The 25,446-nt window shown below is 40.6% G+C and overlaps 1 protein-coding gene across 13 annotated transcripts in view; it reads right to left on the bottom strand.

Moving 5' to 3' along the window:
- The window catches only part of QTMAN (queuosine-tRNA mannosyltransferase), a 341,618-nt gene that overhangs the window by 297,193 nt on the left and 18,979 nt on the right, over positions 1-25,446 (bottom strand). The window contains exons 1-2 of one of the 13 annotated variants that reach the window (XM_088661737.1): positions 2,871-2,908; positions 935-1,040 (exon numbers count right to left, since the gene is read on the bottom strand). The exons of the other annotated variants lie outside the window; for them this stretch is intronic. The gene's annotated coding sequence lies outside the window, so the exon portion shown is untranslated. Of the gene's footprint in view, positions 1-934; positions 1,041-2,870; positions 2,909-25,446 lie in introns of those variants that run through there. 13 annotated transcript variants of the gene reach the window in all.

Below are 25,446 nucleotides of genomic sequence, written 5' to 3'. Positions count from 1 at the left end.
AAACCAGCTAACACAGAACGTGGAGCCTGCCTATTAATAGGTGCAACTTCCAAAACATCCTAAAACACTCCTGTGAGTGATGCTCTGTACACTCCACATCCAGATTGCTCCAACTACTGGTTTGGCAAGCAGTGTGCACCTGGCAGTAGTCACAATCTATCTTGTATCCATTCATTCGTTCCTGAAATATAGACTTTTGATGTGTTTTTCCCCCAAACCAGATTTGATCCAAACTGAGAAAAAGAATGACCTAGCTGCATTTTAAGCTGGTAATGTGTACAGTCACAGCTTGGGAAGTTTTGCTAGTGTAGTTGTCGTTTTTCAAAAAATATAGTACATTTATTTGGCTATAAAGCAAATAAGTGTAGTAACAGAAGCACAGTATACACTGAATGGAAACATCGTTTTGCCTTAGTAACATTGTTTTTACTACTCCCTCCAACCTTCTGACATCTCATAAAGCTCTCCAAGTGCCTATGCACATTCTTGGTCAGTTTAAGAAGAATTAGTACACTTCTCACCAATCCCAACCAAGGCAGATGCTAGAACTAAAGTGCCTCTGGTTAGTTATCAGTATGGCAGATCAATAGTTCCTGAACTCCAAGCCAAAGTTTGTTTTAGAAGGGATTTTGTCCCTTAGGCATTGAAGCTTATCACTAACACTTCTTGGTAAACGTTGCGTCTATGAATTCACCCCTACTGGAGCTCAATATAAAGGAAGTTGCTCCTTCTTCCATCTTCCTTGCAGGAATAGTATTAATGGGCAGCAGCAGTAGTAGATAATGCTGTTCACGGCCAAAATAATTCACAACCAAGCCTCTAGCACTACTTTCATACACAGCAGCACAGGTCTCAGATCAATTCAATGCAGAGACTCCTAGGACCAACTCTGTGATGTGCTAAACCAGAAACACACACATACCAAGGATCTTACCCCATGTTTTCTGCTTTCAAAAGAATCAGCCCCTACAGTCCATCCAAGTTCATTCCAGGGCAAACAATTCTGAAATGTGCGAAAATGCCCAGATGTGGATGCAAACCTTTTACACAATGGAAGATTAAGGAAGTTATCAAGGCACAGATAAGATTTGGCAGAACAGACACTTTGTTTTGTTTTTTTAAATAAAACCCTTTGCATTTTTTTAAAAAAATAAATATTCAAGTTAAAGATAAAACAAAGCAGATGCAAAGGGTGAAGACTACTATAACAAGCTTAATACTCAATAACAAGGCCTACTGATAAACTTAACGTTTTCTTACTCCCTTCGATTTTCCATACACAATGTACTTCACAAGCTCTATCTGCAGTGATGACAAACCAGCAGAAAATAGCGTATTGGGCCTCAATGTGTCAATGATATTTCCTCAGAGAAAATTAAGCAAACACAGATTGTACAAGGGTACACACCTTGTGCAAGGGGTACAAGGTGTTATTTCAAGAAATGCAGAGAAGCTAGGCCTGCTTCAGGAAGTTTCACAAATATATTGGATTTACAGAAAACTGACTTTTGTTACTCAGGTGTTGTATTTTATGCATTTGCTTCTCACCCTTCTGTGTAAAACATTTTTTACAATAATTGGACAACTAGCATGCTTCAGCAAAGCAGTAAGGTTTTAAATCCCAAAGGAGGATTCCTATGCTGAGAAAACTGAAAGTAAGGGTTTCTTCATAGATTACTCTATGAGTAAAAGACCAACAGCAGCATCCCCTGAGCAGAGTTTCATTCTGGGGTTGCTGCTTGTCTATGAAAATCTGCTCCTAGGAGGGTTCGGAGACTCTTAGAGCTGGTTTTTGGAGTACAGGAGGCAGGTTGTGGGAGGGCGAGGAGATAAATTGGTAAAAGTCACTCTTTTCCCAGTCCTGGATCAAACACATTTCATGGATGGAAGGAGCCACATCATTTGCAGAAAACAAAAGTCTGGATCTAACCCTTTGAGGAGTTCAAAAAGGGGGAAGGGTATAATCCAGTCTGTTAATCTATATTTATACTATAAATCTAGATGTGTCTCTGTGCATGCATTAAATATATAAATGACTTGATTGACCCTTTTTCTCCTTTCTATCCTGCACCAACACTATTCAGATAGAAACACCGTGATGAAGGCTCAAAAGGATATACATAGGTCATGAGTAAAAATATGCTGCTTTAGGGCCCAGTAACTAGGTGGAATCATGGCATTAAGGAGCCAACTCAAAAGCTAAAAAGACATGTGCAAAAAAATAATAATGGTCATTTAATAACTTGCTAGAAGCCCAATTCTTAAGAGTGGAGAGTCGAGGCTTTGTGACACCACCATTCTTTACTTAAAGGAACCATCTCAGAGACCAGAGCGCTACTCCTTCCCCCCAAAATCCACCATCCTTGGCTAGCCAAATTGGTGTCCCTCCAGGTATTGTGACCTACAACCACTGACCATGCTGGCTGGAGGGAATCATGTTTACCATCCCTCAATGTACAAATAGAGCTTCCTGAGAAGTCATTTTATAGTCACTTGAAAAATCCACTTCGGGAAGTGTGCTTGACAGTCAAGATGTGCACAAATCCCCATGTGCTAAAGCACTCTGCCATGTCTTGTGCATTAGCACATCCAAGGTGTGTGCTTTCTGGCCGTTAAATGTAGAACCTGTCATGCATCTCTGCTTATTTACAACCGTCACTGACACGCGGCAGGCCCTTACAATATTTTGCCAGGTGCCTGACGACACCTAATAATGTCCACTGGCATGCCTGAAACATTTATCAAAATTCGCCAACTGCTGCCTCACAGCACTTTCAAGCCATGGGGAGCTCAGGAAATGAGGCCAACTTTTAGGGATTTAGCTGTCACTAAATGTGGGCTTAATAAAAAAAAAAGTACTTGCAACTTACCTGGGAATTTACAAACTTCTACCCACCCCAGGGTGATCTTGAGCTAGAAACAATAAAGCCAAGACAATGCTGAGGCAACACTGGATTGTTATTAGGGCTGAAAATCAACATCATATGAGTTCGAAGTGAATAAATCTGCATTGTATACAAACAAACAAAATATTTTTTAAATGTTGCTGCTGCTTATTTTTATTTTTATTATTTTTATTGACGACGATGATGATGATGATGTCTCACAACACATGCTACACATAAATGAAGCACGCCCTTTTTTGAGAGAGAAAGGGGTTTTCCGGGCTCAATTCAAAGTGCTGGTTTTGACCCATGAAGCCTTATGCAGCTCAAGACCTCAGTAAGTCAAATATTGTAGTTACTAAAGTGCAAACACCTTTCCCCATATGAACCAATAGGACTCTGTATTCATCATCTGATGCCCTTCTCTGTGACCCTTCTCCAAAGAAGGTGCAGATAGTGGCAACACAAGAAAAGGGCTTTTCAGGGGTGGCTCCCTGCCCATGGAGTGATCTCCCCAAGGCGGCGCAACATGCACAATCACTGGCTACTTTTAGGCGCCAAGCAAAAATGATGGTTGTTTTCAGCCAGGCTTTTGGCCTTTAACTTCTAGTGCTTTAGATAACATAGCCTCCTTCAGTGGGTGGAATGCATTTGACTGCCATTGACCTATATGAACTGTTTAAGTTTTTATTTTGTTTTCATTTTATATAGGTTTTATAACACGCGAATGTCCTACTTTTGATGCTAGAGGTCTGGCTGGTCCTACTGCTTCTCTGTGTGCATGAATAGGCCAGGGAATGAACAACTGAAGACTGTGTAGGGGCATCTAACAGTTTACAGAGACAGGGCCAACTCAGGCAGTGCATGCCACCTTTGTCACTCTCATATGCTTCCCAACTTGCATAGAGTACTTTGTTTTCATATACAAAAGCACTGACTGTACTCGCTACTGGTTCAAAGAAGAAGACAGACTTCGGATGCAATCTAAGCAATACGGGGCAGGGTACAAGAATGGACAGACCCCATTCTCCCAAATGAAGAAGCAGGCTGCCCTTTTATAGAACTACTGTTTCATGCAGCACCCATAATTCACATACAAGCACTTGACATCTCTTTGGTGGACTTTTAACTTGTTGACTTACTACCCCAGCACATCATCTCTAGGCATTAGCGCTTTGACACTGCTGGAAACAGACAGGCAAGGTTTATAGACAGAAAAATGTATTGTTTTTATGGCTACACAATAGGGAATTCCTATTACTGTTAAGGCTATATAAAAATATTGATCCACTGTTATGCCTTAAAATGTAACACGGGATCTTTGGTGGAAAAAAAGCGGACGGTTAGTGTGTATCATGCAATTCTTCAATTACGGTATATAAAAATGTGGTGATTGATAAGCAAATGCCTACCTAACTTTGAACTGATTTTTTTGCTAAATGCACTTTTTTCATCTGGAGAGGAGGAAGAGAATATATATTTTTATTGCTTGTCATATTCTATCTTTTCCTTTTATTTATTTATTATTAACAACAACAGTCTGGTTGTCTGCTTTCACTCAGGGACTCCAGGGAATTCTGCAAGCATTATAAAACTTCACATTATCCCTTTGAGGTAAGCAAGTGTTATGTATTTCTTCGTGTACAAAATTAAAAACACAATAATTAACATGCTGCCAAATGTGAAAATGCCAAACAGCTACAATTCCTAGTCCTCTTCATCACATTGGCATGGCATTTTTCCAAATGCTGGCTTTTGGGAGGGAGGAAACAAACATAATAAATCCAAATTACAGATTTATAGGCATTTTCTAACAAAAATTTTTAAGTTCATTCAATGTTATCTTTTTTGTATTATTCTGGACACCTCAAAGATTAATATCATCTTCAGAAGCTACCACTGAAATGTATAATCAGGTTGCAAATCCTATACACATTTAGATGGGAGTAAAATCCTATTGAATTCAATGGTGCTTACTTCTGAGTAGACATGAACAAGATTGTTCAACTATTCTAAACTCATCCTGAAGATACATTTATGAAGTCACCTTCAGGATATTATCAGCCCTGTTCTTATTAATATTCACTCTAACATCGTCAATGTTCCTTTGTTACAGATTCAAACTAATTAGCAAGTCCCAATAATCTTGAGTGCATACATTAGAAATAGTCATATTCTCTTTGTATACTTTCACTTATCATATGAATGACTGCTGTAAACAAGAAGGCACTGCGCTAAGATCTGGTGTAGGCCCACCAGCGGTCCCCTCCAGATATTGTCATGGTGACAAGGAGCTCACTAACACCAACTGGTACCCACTGGGGAGTGCAGGGCAGGGGCAGGGCAGCTGACAACAGGGAGCCGGCACTTAACAATAGGTGGACATAATGGTGGGTTGTGCCTAGCAAAACTACAATCCCAAGCATACTCACATATCATTAAGTGGTCCCGCAAGACCCTCAGCAATTTTCAACTGGTCCATGGCCAAAAATATTTGGAAAGCATTGATATAGAAAGATTGATGCCTCAGGTCACACATATGCAGGGGACACGTTCTATACAGCAGGCTCCTGTGCTTTTCAGAGCAGCAAGAGGCCGATATTCAGCAGGTGTAGCTTTCCCCCGAATGGAGATTTAACTAAGTTTAGGAGCCTGTTACAGGCATCAAAATAAATGATCCCTGCATTTTTAACATTCAAAAGCCATTTTAGACTAGTTTTGGCTACACACATTTTTCACCCTGCTTCTTCCTCAGCCTCACATTCAAAATGCAAACTGTTGGATTACTAATCAATACACACTCATTGCACACTCAACCATACTAGTTTCCATATGCATAAGCAACTATCAATTCCAGATGCACAAAGCATACCTAACTACAACTAGTATTTCTGAATCCTTCTATAACTTGTGTAAACAGCAACACGTAGCATCTGCTGTATTCCAGCCTAGCATAAAACCATAATGACCCTTCCAAATTTCAACTATTTCACAGACGTTTTCAATAATCTTCCTCCAGAATCTCGTAACCTGCTATTTCCTCTTAATTGGGTGATAATTAGCACACAGTGTACAATTCCCTTTATATTTTAAGTAAAATAAAAAAATTCCTTCAGTAGCACCTTAAAGACCAACTAAGTTTTTATTTTGGTATGAGCTTTCGTGTGCATGCACACTTCTTCAGATACCTTTTCTTGGTGAGGTTGATGGACTTCCATTTCATGCGGCTCAATGTGGTGCCTTCCATAGTTCTGGTTACAGGTAGGTAGCCGTGTTGGTCTGGATCGAAGTAAAATAAAAAAAAATCCTTCAGTAGCACCTTAAAGACCAACTAAGTTTTTATTTTGGTATGAGCTTTCGTGTGCATGCACGAAAGCTCATATCTGGTATCTGAAGAAGTGTGCATGCACACGAAAGCTCATACCAAAATAAAAACTTAGTTGGTCTTTAAGGTGCTACTGAAGGAATTTTTTTTATTTTACTTCGATCCAGACCAACACGGCTACCTACCTGTAACCTTTATATTTTAAAATAGCCACCACAAAGCTTTGGTACCACACATTTAGCATTTTCTTGGGAGTAAAGGATTTCATTAAAAAGACCTTGAAGAAACTTCATACATTCTTATCCCTATTATTTCAACACATTTATAGGCATTTACAATAACTTGTATTTGTACAGTGCTTTTCCTTAGTGCTCCAAATTCTGCTGTTATTCTAACACAGATTTGGGGTGAAACCAGCAAGTTCATTCCTGATCTGTTTCTGATGGGTGTCTTCCCTTTTTCAAGGCACTTCCTGCCACTGTTATGTTTGTTGAGAATTTCTTGTTTTGCTACCTTTCAGCTCACAATCTTTCAGTTTAGTTCTTTTAATGCATTGAATTCTTCAGCCACAATGGACTTCAAAGTAAAGTGAATCTATTTTTTATCATGCAGCTGGAAAAAAATAACTTGGCCACTACCATCTTTTAGGGTTTGTTGGGTTTTAAAAAAACAAAACAAAAACAAAACTCCAATAGTGAGAGAGAGAGAAATTTTTATAAAAATGTTTCCGCCATTTTGTCTTACTTGTCCTGAACACATAATTATAAACAAAAACTTCCTAATTAGAATTACCTAGTTGAGACACACAGATGAGCCGTAGTACAGAGGCAGGATACATGCTTTGAATGCAGGAGGTCCCTTTGCATCTGTGGCTAACATGGTCAAGTAGGTAGTAAGTGATAAGAAAGATGCTCTGCCAGAGACCCTGGATTGCTACCACCAGTCAAGAGTAGACAATATTGAGCTAGATGGAATCAAAAACCTGATGGAGAGCAAATACTCACAATGCATTAGAAAAAAACAGAAACCTACCCAGAGCTTGCCAGTCACAGGTATTAGCTGAGAAGTACGTTTGAACTGGAAACCAGTGTGCACTATTAGAGAAATGTGCATCTTTAATCATGAAACACTTCCTAATGGAATTGTTGAAGTAATAATAACTACAAGTTAAATTGCAACCTTTGCTTAAAAACTATCACCTGGAACCATCCTTGGGCACTTGAAATCAGGAGTTCAAGAAGGCTACGGTATCACTGTACCCACCCAGTCCATGTTTCAAAGCAAATGTGATTATCCCAAAGCAATGTGCACTTCCCTGGTTACTCATAATGAGCTACTACCAAAGCACAAGTCCCTTTGCTTTAAAAAGAGGCGAATGTTTGATCTGCATTGACAATATTGTGTTGACAATATTGTGTTGAGGTATAAAAGAGTCACAGTGGCCTGACTTCCATGTCATGCTAAACCATGGTTTAGTGTGAAGTGTGCAGGTTCCAGGAGAGCTTTGCTCTTCCACTGATGTTCTGGTGCTGTGCTGCATTGAGGTAAGCAATGGCCTGGCCTGGCCTAGGTTTAGCTCTCTTCAGACTAACCACAAGCTGATCCTCTGAAATCAGTGACACTACTCGAAACATGTTTAAGGCTGGATCCAACCAAGTATATTCAAGAATGGTGTTGTAAATCTTGCTGAGAATCTTCTCACTCACATGCACACTGAAATTGTTATACACACAGCTCCTTCAGTTTCAGTTTCTATGAATCAGTAGTAAACAGGGTCTGGATTTCTGCCCACAGATACCGTACATATGTGATTCAGAGTGACATCATACCAAAATCAAGATGTGTGCTTGCACATGTGACAAGCCTCTAATTTTACTGGCATGCATAACATGTCATAAGACTGTGGACCTCCAATATTTTCTGGCTGAAAAATGTCCATTCCTGAGTGCACTTGCTGCCAACACATGGAGCATGAAAACAAGAAATCTGTACACCTCTGATGAGCTCAGAAGTTTCAAAAGAAGCAGGCAAATTGTGTTTCTCTCATTTCTCACTTTTCATGCTTAACAGGTGCTTTTTCTCTTTTGAAACTTGGGTTACTCACTTTAGAGGAAAAATGGATAATGTGTTCCTTTGCATAACATGAAAAACAGGCTGCAGCTGTCGTATGTTTTTCAATATCTACCCTGTTTCCCCCTTTTTAATACATAGTCATAAAGTAAGCCATGGCAGGGTTTTTAAGCATTTGAGAAATATAAGACATACCCCCAAAATAAGCCATACTTCCGCGTCATGGAAACCAACCCCCACAGGCACCTCCACTCACAGAGTCACTCCATGCGGCCAAGAGCTCTGCTTAACAGCTGATCGCGCTCCCGCCTTGCTGGCTGCATCCCCGTGCTCCGCTTGCCACCACCGCTTGCCACCACCGCTGGGCTCACTGCTTCTTCCTTGCCTGGCCCAGCCAAGGAGCTTGGAGCACCCTGCAGCGGCGGGGGGAGCGCCTGAGCCAGTGGCCTCTGCCTGGCCTGGCCAAGGACGCCTGCTGCCCCGCCGCCCGGAACCGGTGGCTGCTGCAGTGCTGAGCACTCAAGAGAGCACAGCAGCGCCCTGAGCCAGCGCCCTGAGCCGTAAAAACCGTACCAGTAATTAAAAAATAAGACATCCCACCGAAAGTAAGCCACCCTGTGTTTTTTTGAGGAAAAAAAGTTATAAGACGGTGTCTTAAAAAGGGGGAAACACGGTAATATCCACAGTAGTATCTGAAGAAGTGTGCATGCACACGAAAGCTCATACCAAAATAAAAACTTAGTTGGTCTTTAAGGTGCTACTGAAGGAATTTTTTTATTTTACTTCGATCCAGACCAACACGGCTACCTACCTGTATCCACAGTAGCAATTAAATGTTTTTTCACCTAGGTTAAAATAATAGGAAAGTGGGGAGAACGTTGCAACTTTACTCCACATAGGAGTATTTTCACCTAGCCAATCATTCTCAATGGTGTTTTATCAATGGTGTTGCTATAAACCAGTAAAGTTTTGCGCATGGCTTAAAAATTACTGCAATTTCGCATGCTCAGCATCTGGTATTCAGATTTTTATACAACTTCCGAAAGTGACATTTCAGGAACAAAAGTAGTGGAATAAAATGCATTTTTGTTTGATCCAGAGAAGAGAGGTATGCATGAACAGTTTGTCATCACTACACATGCAATACCTCAAGGACAGCTACATGCACAATACCCCAAGGACTGCCTCTCCCCATATAAACTGACCTAGACTCTATGTTCACCATCTGAAGCCCTTCGTTTGCCTCCTCCACATGAGGTCTAGAGGGTGGCAACACAAGAAAGGACCTTTTCTGCGGTGGCTCTCCGTTTGTGAAATGCTCTCCACAGGGAGGTTTGTCTGGTACCTTCCTTATATATCTTTAGGCGCCAGGCAAAAACGTTCCTCTGCAACCAGGTCTTAGGCTGATTCATATTCTATGGCCTTTTAAATAATAATAATAGTAATAATAATAATAATTTATTATTTATACCCCGCCCATCTGGCTGAGTTTCCCCAGCCACTCTGGGTGGCTTCCAACAGAACATTAAAATGCAACAATCTATTAAACATTAAAAGCTTCTCTAAAGAGGGCTGCCTTGAGATGTCTTCTAAAAGTCTGGTAGTTGTTTTTCTCTTTGACATCTGGTGGGTGGGCGTTCCACAGGGCGGGTGCCACTACCGAGAAGGCCCTCTGCCTGGTTCCCTGTAACTTGGCTTCTCGTAGTGAGGGAACCGCCAGAAGGCCCTCGGCATTGGACCTCAGTGTCCGGGAAGAACAATGCTATCCAAAATGTGTTGGGGGGGAGAGGTATTGCTTTGTTAGTTCTTGTTTAACTATTTATTTGTGCTTTTATCTCAGATTTTTATCTTCTGAACTGTCCTGAGATCTTTTGGTGAATGGCACTATCTAAATCTAATTAAATAAATAAATAAATGTCCATTAGGAAAGAGTGGGCAAAACCAAACCAATTCTAGGCTGCAAATTCTGATACAATCCAAAGGTCCCAGACCCCTTATGATTTCCTCACTTCTCCCCTTTTTCAAGGGGGCATAACGTAACAGAGAAGCAAGATTCCTTCCCTCAGAAATGCCCTCTTATACTTAAGCAAAGCTCCATGAATGCTGACAATGCTATACAAATCACAGGTCGCCAACCTTTTTCAACCAGAGGGCACATCGGGGAGTGCCGTGGGCAGCAGTCACAAAATGGCTGTATTGAGAGCATAGCACAAAATGGATGCCACATCTAAAAGAGCACAGAACGGTGCAGAAAGGCTCTCCCTGCAATCAATGGGAGGAAAAGCACCGACATCTTTCACTACTGTGCTCCCTCACAGAGAGAAGCCCTGTGCACCGCTTCTCTTTTCAGAATAGATGGGAATCTATTCAGGCATAAACCATTAAGGCAGCTTCTATGTAGGAGAGGCTGAGCACTAAAAACAGAAACTGAGCATTGTGGATTTTTGAGAGGATATTTACTGAGACTTTTTGCAGTTGCCATAGGAGGTACTGACACTCACACTGGTGCCCTTGGGCGCCTTTTTGGTAATCCCTTATATAAATAAAAAAGTTGAAATAATGTTTGTCAAGAAAGGGAATTCTCTGTGCCCCGATTAATCATAAATTGGGACCTATAAGAAGAATTCACCTCAGAAGTTTGTATTAACCATACCCACACCATGGTTTCAGCTTCAAAACCAGCAAACCATGCTTTAGAGTGGCTTAATTGCTTTCTTCCCCCCTGTGCTCAGTAGTACTCAACTTTGTAAATTCATTCGCCATCTCCATGGTACAGCAGCCTTTCCTAACCTTGGGTTCTTGGCAGTTAAGAAGCTACAGAACTAATAAATTAGCCAATGGTGAATACAGGTTATTTCCAAGCAGGTAGTATTTCAAGAGCAGAATAAGCCATCTGCAACAAAGCAAATTAAGATGCTCAGTCTCGTAGTCTTAAGACCATGCAAAGGGCAACAAAAGAACAGGATGTGAAGACAAAACCTATCAGGCACAGAGAACACTAGAAGCTAGAAGTTGTGTAGGTGTATTAGCAATCCTACTATCCATCTGTCATAAATCTTACTTGTTACCATACATCACCCACTGGCAGAGGGCTGTCTGCTGGAGGAATAACACTGCGCTGAAATGTTCTGTAGTATATTAAAGCCTCTCTCTTTCTTACACATTTTTCATTGAGACGATGGCTCTCTTGCCCATAGAAATGTGAGCTTCTAATGTATGTGATCAAAAACAACATGAAAGTTTGTATTCATGTATAGGAAGAAAACAACATTCAAAGATGTTCACTGGCAATAAATCTTCACCAAATATGAGGAGACTGGAAATTTCTTACACTGCCATGGCTAACATTCCTGGGGTGCTCCAAGAATATCTAGAGTTTGCCTATCTGTCCACTTATATTTTATTAGGTATGTTAAAGACTGAGTTTACAATTAACTGAACAGACAGTGTACAAAAGGCTTTTAGAACTAGACCATATGGTCTAGGGAAAGGAACAATCTGGATGGTCCACATTTCAATCTGCAGCCTTGTCCACCTCTATAACACATTATACTGCTGCAATAAAATATTAAGATAGATTGGTGTGTGTGTGTGTGTGTGTCGCACACACACACGCACACACACCAATCAGTCTTTCATATCACCAGGCAACAAGTTTTTTTCCAGCGAGGGAGAAATGATTTTTTTAAGGAAAATAATGTATTAATTAAACGAAATTAAAAACCCTAAAGGCTTTTGTACAGCTTCTCTAACTCCAATAAAAAATATTTCTCTATGTAAATAGGTAACTGTCAAGTTTATGCTTTAGCATACCAGTTTTACACAGGATATGTCGGTTGAGGGCTTAATGCTAACAAATGACGTGTACTTGGAAATCAAACAAAAACAATCAAGAAACACCTATTATTAGAAAGCAAAGGACAGCTGACATGTTCACAGCTGGAACAAATGTAAATCATTCATCAGTTGTTAACATTTGCTACTTAGTTCAATGCCACTATCAAAATCTGTTTTAAAAAAATTCTTCACGGATTATGCCTGTTCACAATAGGTACAGAAAATAAACCAAAAATAACACGTGCACACTTGGGGGGGGGGTGGAGGGAGCCACAGCTTTTTGATGACACTAAACCCTTATTGTATGACGCAGAGCAAGATGCAACATTCCAATAAATATATATATATTTATTTTATGGGGTCTTCTACAAATTCAATAAATAAATAAATAAATAACTCCTAAGCTTTTGCATAGTAGATCTGCTGGCTATCTAATGCCCCAACTAATGTTACTTTTCAAAAGAATAAGATAACTAAGGTACCGGTACCTTAATGAAGATGAGAAATGTCCATCATTATTATGGATGTGAGGTGGGCAAGTCTTTATGTTGCAGTGTGTCATGTGTGGAGTGTGTCATATGACTGAGCATCTCTGCACAAGTCAGCATCCCATTCTCCATAGAGAAGAGCTGCTTCCTGGTGCAGTGTCTTCCACGCTTGTGGAAAAGAGCAATATCAGTGCCTACATGTAGAAAAAATTGACAATGGTGCAACATTTTCCATAATGGATTGCTAGTATCCTAGATGCTTTTCGAGACCTAGTCACTAACTCAGTTCTGTAAAAGTGACATTAATTCAAGAGAACCCACTGTTGCATTTTTAGAGGGTCATGATTTTTGGAAGGGAGGCAGGAAGACAGGAATTGCACTTTGGGAAATGGACCTCCTCCAAAGCCAATTCCCCTCCCTGCTGCATCACGTGAGAAACCTATGATTCTCCAGATGATGTTGGACTACAACTCCCTTCCCAGACCACAGACCATGCTGGGAACTGGAAGTCCCAACATCTGGAGGGCTACATTGTCTCTCCCCCGCCCATGGGGGTTAAATAATCTTTTGGAACATGTGGAATGGGCAAAGAGAACACAGAGGCTTTATTCTCCAAGCGAAACTCTCCTACAATTTTATACACAACGGAGCAGTGGTTGGTTTTTCTCTCTTCCCAAAAAAACAGAGCATTGTTAGATCAGGCCAAAGGTCCAGCTAGTTCAGCAACCCATTCTCACCGTGGTCAACCAGATGCCTATGGAAAATCTGCAAGCAGGTCATGAGCTCAAGAGTCCGGTATCCAATTGTGTTTCCAAGCGACCAGCATTCAGAGAAACCCTTCAATACTGTAGTGCTGTACGCAGCCATCATGGCTGGAAGCCACTGATAGCTTTACAAAGTTGCCCAATCCTCTTTTAAAGCCATCCAAGATGGTGGCCATCTCTACAAACCAGCAATCAGGTTGCTACTCTGATTAGCAGTCCCTGCCAGTGCCATCTATACCAGGAGTCTTTGTATATTGCAACACTGAGGAAAAGTTGGTTCCACAGTCTCCACAGGAGAATGTAAACAGGGACAACCAGAATATAAACGTGTTTGCAGAACAGACAGAAAAATAGCCTCTTTTTTTTAAAAAAAATCCAAGGACTATTTTCAAGTAATGTATCCTTACCAAACCACAGTGAACAAATTACACAAATTATAGTATCCTGCTATATGATGTCAAGACACATGGAAGACTCCAGGATTTCTTACTTCAGCTGAAGCAGGAACCTAATAATTAACAAATCAGATATCCGCAAACAGTGGGTAGCCATTACCACTGCAGATATTGTTGACAGCAGGAACTTCATACTCCAGCCACACTGGAAGCTGCAAAGATCATACTCAATCACCGAAACTGGAAGATGAAACCCTAGGAAACACTTTGTTAATATGTTGTTATTAATTCTGAAGTGCAAGTCAGAACTTTGAATGCTCTGATCAACTCCTCTTACTTTTTTTTATTGGGGTGGGGGGGTGGGAATCACTTAGAGGTGTGATAAAGCATGCAAGTCTCTCTGGGCTAAGTGCCCTCATCAAAGCATCTTATAGGTATATTAAAAATTGAATGGGCATAAACAACTTCAGCAGGCAGAGTTTGAGGACGATATTCCACTGATCTCTGAATTTCATAAACATCAACACTTGGGAGAGTTTGCATGGGAATCAGGCAACTAATTATTGTCTATTGCTTTAGGGCACGCCTGGTGCTCTCTACAGGTATCTCTACTGCTGCTTTTTTCCTAATGTATTGCCTCTTGAAAGCTTTCGCTGTAACGACTTGCTGATCTACTCCAAAGCAATCTAAGTATACTGAAACTACTTTATATTCCAAGAGAAATGCACTATAACTTCTGAAAAGATGTTTCCTAAACAGAAGCAGCAGTTGAGAATACAGTGTACGCTTTGCAAGTGAATAGTGAACAAAATTACTTCTACAAGTTGAATTAAATTGTAGTGTTCATCCTACGTAGTGTGTGTGTGTGTGTGTGTTGTAACAAAAACATTAGTATTTTGCAAACAGAAATAAAGCATAACATTAAAAATCATAACACTGTAGCAAAGAACTGCAACTTTATATTTTACTTAACAGAATATTGCCCTTGCAGTTATCATATGCCTATAGTGGATATAACCATTTTATTTTGCAAAATTTCAGTAACCCTGAAGGCTGAATTCTGCTCCATATCAAAATGTGCACTTCCATTGAAAACATACATCTCTATGGTTTTAAGGATAAACGTCAAGGAGGAGGGTTTGAAGGCCCATCAGCTGATGGGGAGCTGGGAGCGCACAGGGTAGCTTTAGGCTCCTGGTGGTTTCTTCCAAGCCCCACCCTTGCCCATCACATACCTGATGTCATGTATGGCATCAGATGTGGGCTGGGTGGGCTAAGCTTCCCCTGCCTTACAGATTGCAAAGCAGAGCATGTTCTGATAGCCAGGCAAGCGGGTGGTTGGGCCACTGAGAGAAGTAGCTGTTTTGCTTATACCGATTCACTCACTGAAATGGGCGGCATTCAGCTAATTGTCCCACTTGCACAATGGGGCTTTCCCCCCTCTCCTCCTTTCCATACTCTCTGAAATTTGTACAGTGGTACCTCGGTTTAAGTACACAATTGGTTCCGGAAGTCTGTACTTAAACTGAAGCGTACTTAACCTGAAGCAAACTGTCCCATTGAAAGTAATAGAAAGTGGATTAATCCATTCCAGACGGGTCCGTGGAGTACTCAACCTGAAGCGTACTTAAACCGAGATATGACTGTATGGGGGGGGAGAACCCCAGGAACAGCATATAGGAGTAGGAGAAATTGATCGTTCCATCTGGAAACTGAAATGCTTGTCCTGATGGAACAATCACCTCAGTCAGTGCAACAGTGAAGTCCTTCCAATGTGTACAGTGGTACCTCAGGTTACAGACGCTTCAGGTTACAGACTCCGCTAACCCAGAAATAGTACATCGGGTTAAGAACTTTGCTTCAGGATGAGAACAGAAATTGAGCGGCGGCCCCATTAGCTAAAGTGGTACCTCAGGTTAAGAACAGTTTCAGGTTAAGAGCAGACCTCCAGAATGAATTAAGTTCTTAACCAGAGGTACCACTGTATAACACAAAACTGGACCTAAGCCTAGCTGGGAACACAAACAGGCCTGATTTTGCTGGGCCCTAAGACCCTGAAAAGCTCTCTAGAAATCTAAGGGGGTAGCAGTATCTGTTGGCGTGCTGATGCTGTGAGCCTGTCCATCTCATGTATAATCTGTATATATATGTCAATAAAACCATATGTCACCAAAGGCAGAGGAGTCCCTTCATTCTAAGTCAACCAGATTCCCTTCATTCTAAGGAAGAGGCAGGGAACCTCCAGCCCACCAAGCTACCCCATTTGGCCCACAAGACCTAGCATCATCAGGTGTGCAGCAGGTAAAAATCTGGCTCGGTCAAAAGTGGATTTGCTGATCTTTTTTTCTTTTCTTTTTTGCATATTTTATGTATTGTATGTAAATATCTTAGCTTTATTTTTGTTCTTTTATCATAAGTTGTATAACTTGAATAGTTTATTAGTTTATTTAAGTCTTATTTGAAATTTGAAATTATGGTTTGAGTTATGGTTTGGATTAAGTTACGTTAAGTTATGTCAAATTATGTTAATTTCTTTATTATTTGTTAATTTGTTATCTTGTTAATTTGTTTATTGCTTTTTCGTTAATTTGTTTATTGCTTATTTGATTTGTTTTGATTTGTTTATCTTGTATTGTTTATAGAATTGAAATAAAGTTTTCTTTTATTTAAAAAAAAAAGTGGATTTGCTGATCAACTGTTCTGGCAACCCTCTATGCAAAGAGAGCTAGCAGCTGATTGTTGGGTATTGCAGAGAGCCCCTTGCAAAATTTGAAACTGGTTTCTCAATACCCGAGAATCAACCAATTGTCAGGTTTTGCTGTGGCTTCTCAAGAGGGTCTTGCACAGTACTTTTCAAAGCACTCTCAGGATGTATGCAGAGCAAGCAAACAAACAAACATTGTGACACTGGATGACGGGCAGGTGGGTGATCCCGCCCATCTGCCAAACTTTATGCACAAGAGGTAGTGGAAATAACTAACTGGCCCTCTAGCCAAACCCAGTTCTGTACCCATGTTCCAAGACAATCTTGATTTTGCCTCTCTGATCCCCCTCAGTTCTGCCTTCACATAGCTGTGAAGCCGCACTGCTCACCGGCTGCCACTGGTATCAAAGCAATTTGCAAGTCAACTGTTCTCCATAAAACATTGCGAACTAAGTAAATTCTACTATGCTAAAATCCAGGTAATTAGAACAAATCTACACTAAGGCATGTTTAAACTAATTTTTAAAATGTAAGATTTCGGCCTACAAAACACAAGTTATGTATGTCAATAAAACTGGCTTCTTTTGCATTGATATTTCATTCCAAACCCTGTATTTCATTTTTATTACCTTAGTGTGTGTGATCATGGGGAAAGGAGTACCAGAGCAACCTTTATGCAGGAAAATGGAAGACATAAGGAATAGACATGTGACCATGTAGAAAGAAGACAGGTGCTCCACTGCATGAACAAAGGAGCCGTTTACATACCTGGCAAGTACTGTTTTAAAACAGATTTTCATGAACACAAGACACAAGTAAGAGATTTGGGGGGGGGGGGGAATTCTACGCCTCCTTCCACAATCTGCATAAAATTCCAAGTGCACAGAATTGCAAAAGGAAAGCACATGTGTGCATGCTTATCTACACACACTCTGAGGAATTAATGCAATACTGTTATCTCTTTGGTAGGATGTGGAAGCTGTTTGGAAAGTGATACAAAACTGAAAGCATGACACTGAAGACAAATGATTTATGAACTGAGTAGGCTGTGGCCCTTCGACGAGCAACTTACATACTTCCCAGTGGAGTTCAGCAAAACAGCAAAAAAAATCTTTTTGAGCTTGGCAGGCCATCTCTGCAATTTTGAGCTTGCTTTTTTTTTTTACTCGTTTCACCTTATTTTTCTTTTTTAAAAGTTTCTTTATCCTTTGGATTGTACACCTTTGCCAGGTTGGAACCATGTAAAACTGTGAGGGTGGTTTCAGAGCTTAGGTCAGAAGCCACCTGTTTTTGCACTCTTAGCTGGGAGGCACATGTAAAACTCTTTCTAGATAAGAGATAGCATAGGAAAAGCTAGCTAACAGTTAACTTTTCTCCCTAGCAACTTCTTTCCACTGGAAAGTTCTTAAAATTGAGTTAACAACTATCAGGAGGATGGTTTTAAAAAATAAACAAACAAACAAACACACAAATAAGAACGATAGGAACCAACTTACAAATGGTAGCCATCTTTCACTTGGTCTTAATACACACCACGTAACAGTTCCTCGCTTCCAGCCCTAGAAGCTTTCATTACTGAAAACTTGATACAGCACAATCTATCCTCCTTTGCTTGGACATCCACTGAGTGACCTGCATACCACCAAAGCACCTCACAGTGTGGCTATGGTTCATGGTATTTGTATTCCATCCATCTGCCAAGGTGCTCAGTGTTTCATTGAAGCAGCCTACAGGCCTGTGAAGTTGTGGAGGCAGCCAAAGCTGCACGTTGAGAGATGGCTTGCCCAAGGCCATCCAAGTAGTCTCCCTAGCCAAGCTCGGATTTGCGCCTGAATTTAACACATCCAAGCCCAACTCTCTAGCCACTATTCCAGCTTGGCTCTCCAGCATTGATAGGGTCAGAAATGTAGCACGCTAATAAAAAAAAAGCAATAGAAATTATAAATAAAACTTGTTATAGGAAATTAATTACTGGACTGGAAACGAAGAAGGGGAAGGGGAAGAAAGGGCTGGGGGTTGCAATGATTTCCTGTTAATAAATGAATTGCTGGATTTTGAGAGGGGAGAAATAGCTGAGGTGTTCACTGATTTTATTTGGCTAATAAATTAATTGGGGAGAAAAAGCTGGGGTGTGGAGTGCTTTTATTTTGGCAATAAATTAATTGCTGGAAATTAAGAAGGGAAGAAGCAGCTGGGGTGTGCAATGGTTTTTATTTTGGTAATAAGTCAATTCCTAGATACTTCGTGGTTAAAAGGGGTTCTGCTGTTAATACAACTGAGGATCAGCATTTATAATTCTTCTTCATGAAATTCCAAATAGAATGGAACTTTTGACTGCATCCTTAATTTGCAGAGTTCGAAGGTGGGACGTGGTGCTCAAAAGGGAAATGAGCAGACGGTGTCATATTTTAAAACGAGGGGGGAATAGCTCGAGTTCAAGGCGTAAGTGAGAAAAATGCCACAGCATTTTGAAACTGTACCTGCAAATAGTGTTATTATAGTGTTATGACACAGCTTGTGATTTGGACAGCAAATCACTGTTATCTTCCCTCACTGACAATTACAGAACTTTTGTTATGACTCAGGAAAATGCACCAATGAGAGTAGTGAGAATCTAAGTGGACTCTAGGCTATTGATCACAATTAATTCAAATCTCCCGTCTGCAAGGATCTTATACGCAAGCTCAACAGGGCATCGATGTGCTTGCTTTGTCAACTAGATCACCACTGAACCTAATCCACCCACATTTTCGCAAATTTTTTCAGTAATCCCAAAAAACACATTTCCTTAGTTTGGGTTGTTGGGATGGGGGTCTGCCTAAAGGCATTAGGCAAATCAGCTAAACAGAACCTTCAGGTTGAGAAGGAATATTCCTCTGAGTATCAGTTGCAGGGTGACAAGCAGTGGAGGGTTATTTTTTGTCCATATCCTGCTGTGGGCTTCTCATAATCTGACTATCCATTATACTGGAAGATGTATTTTATTCCAAGGACTTAACAAGCACATCTTATGAGCCTTTAAGAGGGCATTTTTCTTTCAAATTTTAACTCTTAACTCACAGGACATGGAGGAAACCTTAACAGGGGGAATTTTTCACCTTTCTAAATGAATGAATAAAAGTGCAATTAAGGCCTGGAGAGAGTGAAGGGGAGGTTGGGAAACAAGAGTAACTTCAGCCGCAAGCAGAAAGATGTTCATCACCCCAATGATGAACAAGAGAGGGGCAGACCTGGCTTCTCAGTTTTTCAGAAGTCAAGCTTCACCACCTCTCAGTCACCAGAATACTAGCTATACTTTCTTTATTTGCCTTTCCCCCAGTATAAATCCCTTGAGCCAATTAAAGGAATCCAAGTTCCACAAATTTAAAGGAACACACATAAACAAATGGGTTCCAGTCTTTGATTTCTAACATCCAATTGCTTATTCCAATTAAAACAAGAGCTGAAAGTTACTAGTACACAACCCTAGGCATATGTACTGGACATCCAGCAGTATTGAATGGGCCTTAGTTGTAGGTGGTTATGCACAGGATTGCATAGTTTGGTATCAAATACTCCAATTTTTTGTTTTGTACACATATCTTATATCTTGACACAGCAAGGCTGGCCTCATTCTGATATTGAAACTGCTTCTTCACAAAGAGTGAAGCAACACAAATTTGGGCATCACCTACTTTCTCAATCAGATGAAACTTCTTCCACATTATTCTTGCAGTTTCTATTATTCATTTCTTCACTGAATGACTAATGATTTCAGCCTCTGTATTTCAGATTTAGATATGGAAAACTGCTGATTAAAGGCTGGGGGGACTTTCCGCGAAGTTATAAAGCCTACTTTCCAGGTGCAGTGGACATTAAAACTGTACACATGGTGTTTGTGTGCTGGAGAGAGAAAATATGATGCCATAAAACGAGCCTATGTACAAAACTACTGCAATCCCACTAAAAACACTAATTCTAATTAAAGAAAATTAAAGAACTAGAGTTCTACCTCTAGTTCCCACACTTGTGCGTCAACATTTACCCATTACCTGTTGATGTATTACTCAAATCGAAAAGGGAAAAAGCGGTGATTTTCCTGTGGTGAAGAACACTGTTTGAAGTAATATAAAAACTACAGGTCTCGGTCACTCTCCCACACTCATAGTCCATAACCTGGTCACAGAGGCCATGCTCTAGCTGCAGAAGGTCCCAGGTTCAAATAGTGTGACCTGGTATAAGGCAACTCCTTCAGTCCTATATGTGATTTGATACTGGAAGTAGATCCTAGACTTGTGCACCCCCTTCCTTGCCTCCTTGACTGTGCAAAGAAAGGATTCTCCCCACCCTGTGTTGTTTTACTGTTATATTTATATTGTGAAACAACTGGTATAGGATTAAAGTGTTTTAAATATATAAATGACTGCACCAGGAGCACCAACACTGAAACGAAGGACAGAAGGATCTGCCATTTTTGCTTTTTCCGGTTTCTCATTTTCCCTAAGCTTACATTTAGTTATCTACACTTTGCAGCAATTTGCAAATAAAATTCGGGGGTGGAGGGAATGCATGAAAATTCATCAGGATTTTTAGTGCGGATTTTTCCTAACACATCGATTTCTGTTCTCATCCTGAAGCAAAGTTCTTAACCCGAGGTACTATTTCTGGGTTAGCCGAGTCTGTAACCTGAAGCGTCTGTAACCCAGGGTACCACTGTACTGCACTGTACTATAGTTCGGACAATATGCAGAAGTACAGCAAGTACTTCCTTAAACATGCTAGCAGCTTTACCCCAGTGTTCAAAGTGGCCTCTGGCCTGCGCACTACCTGAGAAAATAAATGAAGTGTGTATATTTCCTGTCTATAAAGGTAAATATAGTAAAACTATTCTACATGACGAGTTCTCAGTTTTTGTCATCTTTGACGATAGAGGTAAATTTCATATTCTCTCAGGCTGTCAATTTGAAACTTTATGACTAGGACAGAAAATTGCTCTTCTTGATTATGATGAAAAAAGTTACTAATTCTTTACTTCGTTTTGCAACACAGTTAAGAACTACAGTATAAAGGTAAAGGGACACCTGACCAGTCGTGACAGACTCTGGGGTTGCGGCGTTCATCTTGCATTATTGGCCGAGGGAGCCGGCGTACAGCTTCCAGGTCAGGTGGCCAGCATGACAAAGCCGCTTCTGGCAAACCAGAGCAGCACACGGAAATGCCATTTACCTTCCCTCTGTAGCGGTACCTATCTACTTGCACTTTGAGGTGCTTTCGAACCGCTAGGCTGGCAGGAGCTGGGACCGAGCAACGGGAGCTCACCCCGTCGCAGGGATTCGAACCGCTGACCTTCTGATCAGCAAGCCCTAGGGCTCTGTGGTTTAACCCACAGCGCCACCCGCGTCCCTGTTAAGAACTATACCAGGAAACAAATATGCAATCCCACGGTAGAAATTCAATTTACTTTATGATTACTTCTATTAAAACATTTTTCTTTGGCACCCAGTGTTCTGTAAAAATATTTACAGAAACATTTTTTTCATTAACAGTATGGAAATACAAAGTTATACAGAAACTGATTGCTGAATAATTACACAAAATGATAAGACTTCCACTGCAGTTAAGTCTGCATGAGATGCAACATGTATTTCTCAACAAGATTAGAACCATACAGTTGTTGATATTTACATGCTCTGTTTCATCATGGCAATCCATTCTAAAATTATCAAAATGCCACAAGCCATACTTTATCTACAGTGTATTATAGAAATTCAACACAGCAGCTGCTACCCCAAGTTTATTTATATGTACTTGAAACCTTGATGAAAGCTCAATGAAGATTGAAACCTATGCACACTTAAGTAGGTGCAGGATTCTAACCACATCCCTTGTGCAGGTCTATAACTAGAACTTTTAAAAAATCCTGTTTAAAATGTATTATTAGAATCCTAGCAGTGAGTCTCCCTTCATCAAGCATTTGTGGGTTTTGATTTTTACAAGGAAACCAGCTAGTATTAAATACCAAAGAACAAGCTGGTCAGAACTACAGGTTTAACGATAATAGTTTGTCAAGGAAGGTATATACACCAGTTGCAAGAGCTAGCACTTTCCAAATAACATTATTTAGAGCCTCAGTCTCTCTGTCTCTCTCTCTCTCACACACACACACACGGCAATTCACTTGCTTTATACTTACAAAATACTTTTATATATATGAAAATAATTTCTTGCTAGGTTTTGCTGATTTTTAATCTACCATTAGCATTCATTACACTTCCCTGACTTTTATCACATTCCTCAAACATAATGGCAGGAAGAAAAAAGTTCTTTCTCTCTGAACTCTGTCATAAATACAAGGGGGTTCAAATTCCCCTCAACCCTGAAGCTCACTGGGTGATTTTGGGACAACTACACTCAACCCAACCTCCCCTCAGAGGTTTGTTGTGAAGATATACGGGGGGGGGTAGAACCTTGACCTCCTTAGAGTACAAAATGGTATATAAATCTAAGAAATAGATGATTGGGGGGGGATCTTTCTGTATGAACATTGGGTGCCAATCAATACTTCTGCTCTACAATGTTAAGGGGCTGTCAGGAATGCAGCTTCATCCACAGGTCAGGAAAAGGACTCGAGATGCGAATTGCAATAAGCTTTTATTCACAAAAGTAAAAGCACAATGGAGTTTGTTGAAGGCACTGCTGGAACTGGCATTTGGAGTGGGAACATTGGATGCCACCCATTACTTTTTCTTTAACCCAATATCTCTATCAGGTCAATTTTAGACAGCTGTACACCATTGTCAGACTAATCTGATCTCATTTTTTGACAATTACAAGCCTGGTAGATGAAGGGAACGCTGTGGATGTAGCCTATCTTGATTTCAGCAAGGCCTTTGACAAGGTGCCCCATGATATTCTTGTAAAGAAGCTGGTAAAATGCGGGCTAGACAATGCTACCATTCAGTGGATATTTAGCTGGCTTACTGACCGAACCCAGAAGGTGCTCATCAATGGCTCCTCCTCATCCTGGAGAGTAGTGACTAGTGGGGTGCCACAGGGTTCTGTCTTGGGCCCAATCTTATTCAACATCTTTATCAATGACTTGGATGATGGGCTTGAGGGCATCCTGAGCATGTTTGCAGATGACACCAAATTGGGAGAGGTGGCTAATACCCCAGAGGACAGGATCACACTTCAAAATGACCTTAACAGATTAGACAACTGGGCCAAAGCAAACAAGATGAATTTTAACAAGGAGAAATGTAAAGTACTACACTTGGGCAAAAAAAAATGAAAGGCACAAATACAGGATGGGTGACACCTGGCTTGAGAGCAGTACATGTGAAAAGGATCTAGGAGTCTTGGTAGACCACAAACTTGATATGAGTCAGCAGTGTGATGCAGCAGCTAAAAAAGTCAATGCAATTCTGGACTGCATCAATAGGAGTATAGCATCTAGATCAAGGGAAGTAATAGCACCACTGTATTCTGCTCTGGTCAGACCTCACCTCGAGTACTGTGTCCAGTTCTGGGCACCACAGTTCAAAAAGGATACTGACAAGCTGGAACGTGTCCAGAAGAGGGCAACCAAAACGGTCAAAGGCCTGGAAACGATGCCTTATGAGGAACGGCTTAGGGAGCTGGGTATGTTTAGCCTGGAGAAGAGAAGGTTAAGGGGTGATATGATAGCCATGTTCAAATATATAGAGGGGGGAGAATGGTTGTTTTCTGCTGCTCCAAAGGGGCAGACACGGAGCAGTGGATTCAAACTACAAGAAAGAAGATTCCACCTAAACATTAGGAAGAACTTCCTGACAGTAAGAGCTGTTCGACAGTGGAATTTGCTACCAATGAGTGTGGTGGAGTCTCCTTCTTTGGAGGTCTTTAAGCAGAGGCTTGACAGGCATATGTCAAGAATGCTTTGATGGTGTTTCCTGCTCGGCAGGGGGTTGGACTGGATGGCCCTTGTGGTCTCTTCCAACTCTATGATTCTATGAGTTAATTTTCAATATTTCATATTGTCACACAAGTCACCTGCTAACACTGTGTGGTCCTGCATGGTGTTTACTTAAATGGGGCATCAATTCTAATGAAACTCCATGAACTGGACAACTTAAAACATAGAGCATGCATAGCACTCCTATATGTCAATGGAACCCCCGGTTACAGCAGTAAAACCGACAGCACTTCATTTTGCTTTAACACATTCAAAATTTGTTCAGTGATGAAAGGATATTCAGAACTAGTCAGATTTTTTATTCAGAAAGATAGATTTTTGATGACCCACATCTGCTCTATTAACGTTTACAGAAATTTCCTGCAGACACTGCTGAAATGAAATACTAATTTGAAATGTCAAGAACCCTCCCACCCAAACATCTAGAGAAAAGCACCCGCATGTGCTCTACAGCTGTTTTACTTTGAAATGGGGAAACCCAATGTTGCACCTCTTAAGAGGTGGGGGAGAAAAAAGTTAAGTCAAGATTCTCCCATACCTCAATTAAACTGACATGTGGCATGACATTTGAGGCATGTGCTTTCAATATACGCCTTACAAATAGACTGTAAATGCTTTCTTTCTAGAGATGATGCAAACTGCAGGTACGAAAATGGAAACACTAACCTGTGTTCTAGTTTCAATCTTGAAAGTACTTGTAGAAGTTGCAACCACATGTTTCGAGATGATTCAGAAACTCCTTACCTTAGACACTTTAAAGCATTATGTTGGATTCTGCTTGCACAAAGGAAGCATTTTCAAATTTCCAAAAAGCTCATTTGTACAAGATTCTAAATCAACAGATATTGAACTATTTAAGTAGGGTAAACTATGGAGCAGGGGGGCAGCAAACTATTTAACTTTCATCTAGTAGTTACTAATACGTCATCAGCTCACTGCCTTGCAAACAGCAAAGAGATACAATATGCTTAACAAATTTCATCTACAGGAAACAGAACCGATTTCACTTAAAATTTTGATTTTTACTCATCAGTCCTAAACCCGA

Source organism: Zootoca vivipara, chromosome 1 (assembly GCF_965207765.1).
Source record: "Zootoca vivipara chromosome 1, rZooViv2.hap1.1, whole genome shotgun sequence".
NCBI classification, from domain to species: Eukaryota; Metazoa; Chordata; class Lepidosauria; order Squamata; family Lacertidae; genus Zootoca; species Zootoca vivipara.
The sequence above is the reverse complement of the archived record's forward strand: the minus strand, read 5'-3'. Positions and strand labels throughout refer to the sequence as shown.